Raw genomic sequence first — 6,092 nt, 5'->3', positions numbered from 1 at the left:
GGCTTCAATCCCATTTGATGGGCAATTAAGTTACAGATATATGCATAATGCGTTTAGTTACAGCAGTCCAACCAATCATTCACTAGTTTTCATGAACATTGTGATAACCAGAAACAATCCTTCATTAGTTTTCATGCAGTTTTACACATTAAGTAGATTCTCATCCTAATACTAATAAACATTTTCGATTGGGGGTTATCTAATTAGAGGGTATACATATATAATGTAAATTATCAGAGGGGTAGCCATGTTAGTCTGGATGTGTAAAAGCAGCAAAGAGTTCTGTAGCACCTTATGGACTAACAGACGTATTGGAGCATAAGCTTTCATGGGTGAATACCCTCTTCATCAGTTGCATGTAGTGGAAATTTCCAGAGGCAGGTATAACTATGAAATAATTATGTAAATATACAATAATAATGTAAATTGTAATTGTGACACTCAAACAATGAAATGATTGCAAAGCTAGAGCTGTTCAGACTGCAGGCAGCCAAAAAAAAGAAAAAATATAGGCAAATCTTGGAGCTAAAAGAACTGGAAATAGGGGCCCAAAAGCAAGCTATGGAATTAGCATAGCAGAGGGCTGTGGAACTGAAACAACAAGAAGTTGAGGAGAGAGAGAGAGAGATCAGGAACATCCACTGGACTTGCTGGAAAAGCAGAACCAGAACTCCCCCACAGCACTGATTCCCACCTCTCCAAAAAGCCAGAAATGGGAACAATTGTGTCCTGCATACGGCACAGTGAGAAAGCCATTAGAGTCATCCAGAGAATGTTCCAGATACTTCAATTACATGGTTTTGTCATCGACCTGGATAGCTTCTCAGGACTTAGCTCATCTTACAATCACAGAATCACAGAAGATTAGGGTTGGAATAGACCTAAGCAGGTCATCTAGTCCAACCCACAAAGACCTTGGAGCCAGATCTTCACACACTGAAACAAAATTCTCCTTCCTATATTGGAATGGGCAAGGACCTCATGAACTCCTTCCCACAGATGCCAGAGGCTACCATCTGGCACCTGCTCATTCTGGGACTGATGGTGTCCTGCTTGGAGGTGGTGTGGAGGGCACTCTCCCATGTGAGGTCTCTACCAACTCTCTTATTGGTTTGGGACCATGCCAGGAGTAGCTGAAAAATGATATCATAATCACTCACTCTGTCCTGTGGTCATTGAGCTGGTGGTATGGACTGAGAAACCTAACACAAAAGAAACTTTGACAGTCTCAAGTGAGAAGGATACCCATGGATACCTGCCTCATAGTCTGGGAGCTCTCATGGCATCCCATCTCTGCCATCAAAAGCAATATCCTTCCTTCAGAACACAAGAGAGACAGCAATGAGGATTGCTATGTAATGTTTCTCTCCTCCTCCTCACTGCTCCAGCCCAACAACAAGATGGTAGCGGGGAACCCCAGTTCATTGCTCAGTACTCTCTGCTGGGCAAAGAAGAAGATTGGTATTAATTTTCAATGAGAGGGGCTGACTCACTGCACATGGTTCCTAGGAAAGGTGGGAACTGAACAGTAGGAGGCATCAGTCAGTGCTTGAACATAAGAATATAAGAACGGCCATACAGGGTCAGACCAAAGGTCCATCTGGCCCAGTATCCTGTCTTCTGACAGTGGCCAGTGCCAGGTGCCCCAGAGGGAATGAACAGAACAGGTAATCATCAAGTGATCCATCCCATCACCCATTCCAAGCTTCTGGCAACAGCGGCTAGGGACACCATCCCTGCCCACCCTGGTTAATAGCCATTGGTGGACCTATCCTCCATGAATTTATCTAGTTCTTTTTTGAATGCTGTTGTAGTCTTGGCCATCACAACATCCTCTGGCAAGGAGTTCCACAGGTTGACTGTGTGTTGTGTAAAAAAATACTTCCTTTTGTTTTAAACCTGCTACCTATTAATTTCATTTGGTGACCCCCTAGTTCTTGTGTTATGAGAACTAGTAAATAACACTTCCTTATTTACTTTCTCCACACCAGTCATGATTTTATAGACCGCTATCATATCCCCCCTTAGTTGACTTTTTTCCAAGCTTTTTAGCCAGTTATCAATCCATGAGAGGACCTTCCCTTTTATCTCATGACTGCTTTCTTTGCTTAAGAGCCTTTGGTGAGGGACCTTGTCGAAGGCTTTCTGAAAATCTAAGCACACTATATCTACTGAATCCCCTTTGTCCATATGCTTGTTGACCCTCTCAAAGAATTCTAGTAGATTGGTGAGGCATGATTTTCCTTTACTAAAACCACCTTGACTGTTCCCCAACAAATTATGTTCATCTTTGTGTCTGACAATTTTGATCTTTACTATAGTTTCAACCAGTTTGCCCGGTACTGAAGTCAGGCTTACTGGCCTGTAATTGCCGGGGTCACCTCTGGAGCCCTTTTTAAAAATTTGCGTCACATTAGCTATCCTCCAGTCATCTGGTACAGAAGCTGATTTAAATTATAGGTTACAGACTACAGTTAATAGTCCTTCAATTTCACATTTGAGTTCCTTCAGAACTCTTGGGTCAATACCATCTGGTGCTGGTGACTTATTACTGTTTAATTTATCAATTTGTTCCAAAACCTCCTCTAATGACAGCTCAGTCTGGGACAGTTCCTCAGATTTTTCACCTACAAGGAATGGTTCAGGTCAGGGAATCTCCCTCACATCCTCAATGGTGAAGATCAATGCAAAGAATTCATTTAGTTTCTCCGCAATGGCCTTATCATCCTCAAGTGCTCCTTTAGCATCTTGATTGTCCAGTGGCTTCACTGGTTAGTTAGCAGTGTTCCTGCTTCTGATGTACTTAATTTTTTTTTTTTTTGCTATTACTTTTTGAATCTTTGGCTAGTAGTTCTTCAAATTCTTTTTTGGCCTTCCTAATTATATTTTTATACTTCTCTTGCCAGAGTTTATGCTCCTTTCTATTTTTCTCGCTAGGATTTAACTTCCATTTTTAAAAGGATGCCTTTTTGCCTCTCACTGCTTCTTTTACTTTGTTGTTTAGCCACAGTGGCTCTTTTTTGGTTCTCTTACTATGTTTTTTAATTTGGGGTATATATTTAAGTTGAGCCTCTATTATGGTGTCTTTAAAAAGTTTCCATGCAGCTTGCAGGGATTTTACTTTTGGGGCTGTCCCTTTTAATTTCTGTTTCACTAACCTCCTCATTTTTATGTAGTTCCCCTTTCTAAATTAAATGCTGCAGTGTTGGGCCACTGTGGTGTTTTCCCAGTCACAGGGATGTTAAATTTAATTATATTGTGGTCACTATTACCAAGTGGTCCAGCTATATTCACCTCTTGGACCTGATCCTCTGCTTTACTTAGAACCACATCAAGAATTGCCTCTCCTCTTGTGGGTTACAGGACTAGCTGCTCCAAGAAGCAGTCATTTAAGGTGTCAAGGATCTTTATCTCTGCATCCCTCCTTGAGGTGACATGTACCCAGTCAATATGGGGATAGTTGAAATCCCCCATTATTACTGAGTTTTTAATTTGTATAGCCTCTCTAATCTCCCTGAGCATTTTATAGTCACTATCACCATCCTGGTCAGGTGGTCAGTAATATATCCCTACTGCTATATTCTTATTATTTGAGCATGGAATTACTATCCATAGAGATTCTATGATACAGTTTGGTTCATTTAAGATTTTTACTTCATTTGATTCTATGCTTTCTTTCACATATAGTACCACTTCCTCAGCAGCATGACCTGTTCTGTCCTTCCGATATATTTTGTACCCTGGTATTACTGTGTCCCATTGATTATCCTCATTCCACCAAGTTTCTGTGATGCCTATTACATCAATATTCTCATTTAATAGGAGGCACTCTAGCTCACCCATCTTAATATTTAGACTTCTAGCATTGGTATATAAGCACTTTAAAAACTTGTCACTTTTTAGCTGTCTCCCATGATATGATGTAATTGAATGAGACTTTTTTTCATTTAACTATTTCTCATCATATCCTACTTGTATTTTATCATCTTCCATCCTCTCCTTCTTACTAGGACATAGACAATCTCCATTCGTAGATCCTCCCCTAAGGGATGTCTCTCTCTGAACGACGTGCTCCTCCGCACCTGTTGGCTTTCCCCCAGCCCTTAGTTTACAAACTGCTCAACAACTTTTTCAATGTTAAGTGCCAGCAATCTGGTTCCATTTTGGTTGAGGTGGAGCCCATCCTTTCTGTATAGTCTCCCCCTTTCCCAAAAGTTTCCCCAGTTCCTTATAAATCTAAACCCCTCCTCCCCACACCATAATCTCATCCACGCATTGAGACCTTGCAGTTCTACCTGTCTAACTGGCCCTGCGTGTGGAACTGGAAGCATTTCAGAGAATGCTACCATGGAGGTCCTGGACTTCAGTCTCTTACCTCGCTGTCTAAATTTGGCCTCCAGGACCTCTCTCCTATCCCTCTCTATGTCATTGATACCTACATGTACCATGACCACCTGGCTTCTCCACAGCACTATACATAAGTCTATCTAGATGTCTCAAGAGATTCGCAACCTTCGCACCAGGCAGGCAAGTCACCATGCAGTTCTCCCGATCATCACAAGCCCAGCTATCTATGTTTCTAATGATTGAGTCGCCCATTACTAATACCAGTCTCTTCCTAGTAACTGGAGTTCCCTCCCCCGGAGAGGTATCCTCAGTGCAAGAGGATACCACAACATTATCTGGAAGGAGAGCCCAACTATGTGATCATTTCCCTCTGCTCCAGCTGGATGTTCTCCTTCCCTGACACTTTCATCCTCCTCAACAGCACAGAGGCTGTCAGACAGAGGGTGGGATCATTCTACTTTGTCCCAGAAAGTCTCATCTATGTACCTCTCTGTCTCTCTTAGCTCCTCCGGTTCAGCCACCCTGGTCTCCAAAGACCGTACATGGTCTCTGAGGGCCAGGAGCTCCTTGCACCAAATGCATACATACGCCACCTGCCCATAGGGCCGGTAATCATACATGCTGCACTGGGTGCAATAAACTGGATATCCCCCACTCTGTTGCTGGATTTCTGCCTGCATTCACTTTTTACCTCCTGAAGTTAGTTCCTTTGCTGAGGTTTTGTTTTTCTCAGGGGTTATTTGGGGCTTTAAGTTTAAAGAAGTTTAAGGAATGTTACATATATCTAGCCCCCCACTTTCCCTGTAAACTCCCACACAAAACTCCCCCTGGTCGCTAGCTCCTCTGGTCGCTTACGGGTGGGCTTTTTAAAGCCCTGGTCTTCCTGATTAGCTCTGTCCCTTGGTTAGGGGTTGATGGGTACTAAAGGGCTTAGAGATCAAAGCCTCATCAAGAAGCTCTCAGCCTTGCCTAGCAGGCCGCTAGGCTCAGCACCCAGATGGTGAGCACATGGTCCCCCAAACAAACAGACCACACGGAGAAAGGGCAGGGCAGGGGCAGGACCTCGGGGAGGGTAGGGGTAGGGGTAGGGCAAGGGTGTTTGGGTTTGTGTGATTAGACAGTTGGAACCCTACCCCATGTATATAATGAACATCTAACAAATGCAAAGAAATTCAAGCCTAAGTAAATCTGAGGCAAAACTGTCGGTGAAGTGAAATTAAGGTTGAGAGTAAAGAACTAGAGCTACAAAGGGACAGGCCTCACAACACTGACCATTGCAACAGCTAACTCGTAGGTACCCTGCAAACCAGTGGAATCCTTGGACCTAAATTAGGCACCCAGGCTCCCTATACAATGTATGGGAAGAGTTAGGTGCCTATGAATGAGCTTCGCAGAAGCCAGCATGCTGAGCAGGGAAACACCTAAGCCAGCCAGTGGGAAATGTTGAGGAAAGGGACATGGCCTAAGCTCCACCTCAGAAAGGATTTAGGCATCTAACTGCTTCAGATGTACAGTCATGAATCCTCTCCTGGAGTTAGGCATCTAAGCTAGGTCACATCAGCCCAGAAAGAAAGATCCCCACATACATGCCACTGTAGTCAGAGACCTGTAACCTAGTGGTCAGGGCACTGACCTGAGATGTGGATATTGTTTTCAAATCCCTGCTCTAATATGGAGCAGGGACTTGAAGTGGGGTGTCCCACATGCCAGCTAAGTGCCCTAGTCCCTGGGCTCTTGGGTATTCT

Source organism: Lepidochelys olivacea (assembly GCF_965140295.1).
Source record: "Lepidochelys olivacea isolate rLepOli2 genome assembly, chromosome: 14".
Classification (NCBI taxonomy): domain Eukaryota; kingdom Metazoa; phylum Chordata; order Testudines; family Cheloniidae; genus Lepidochelys; species Lepidochelys olivacea.
This window is presented reverse-complemented; position numbering follows the sequence as displayed.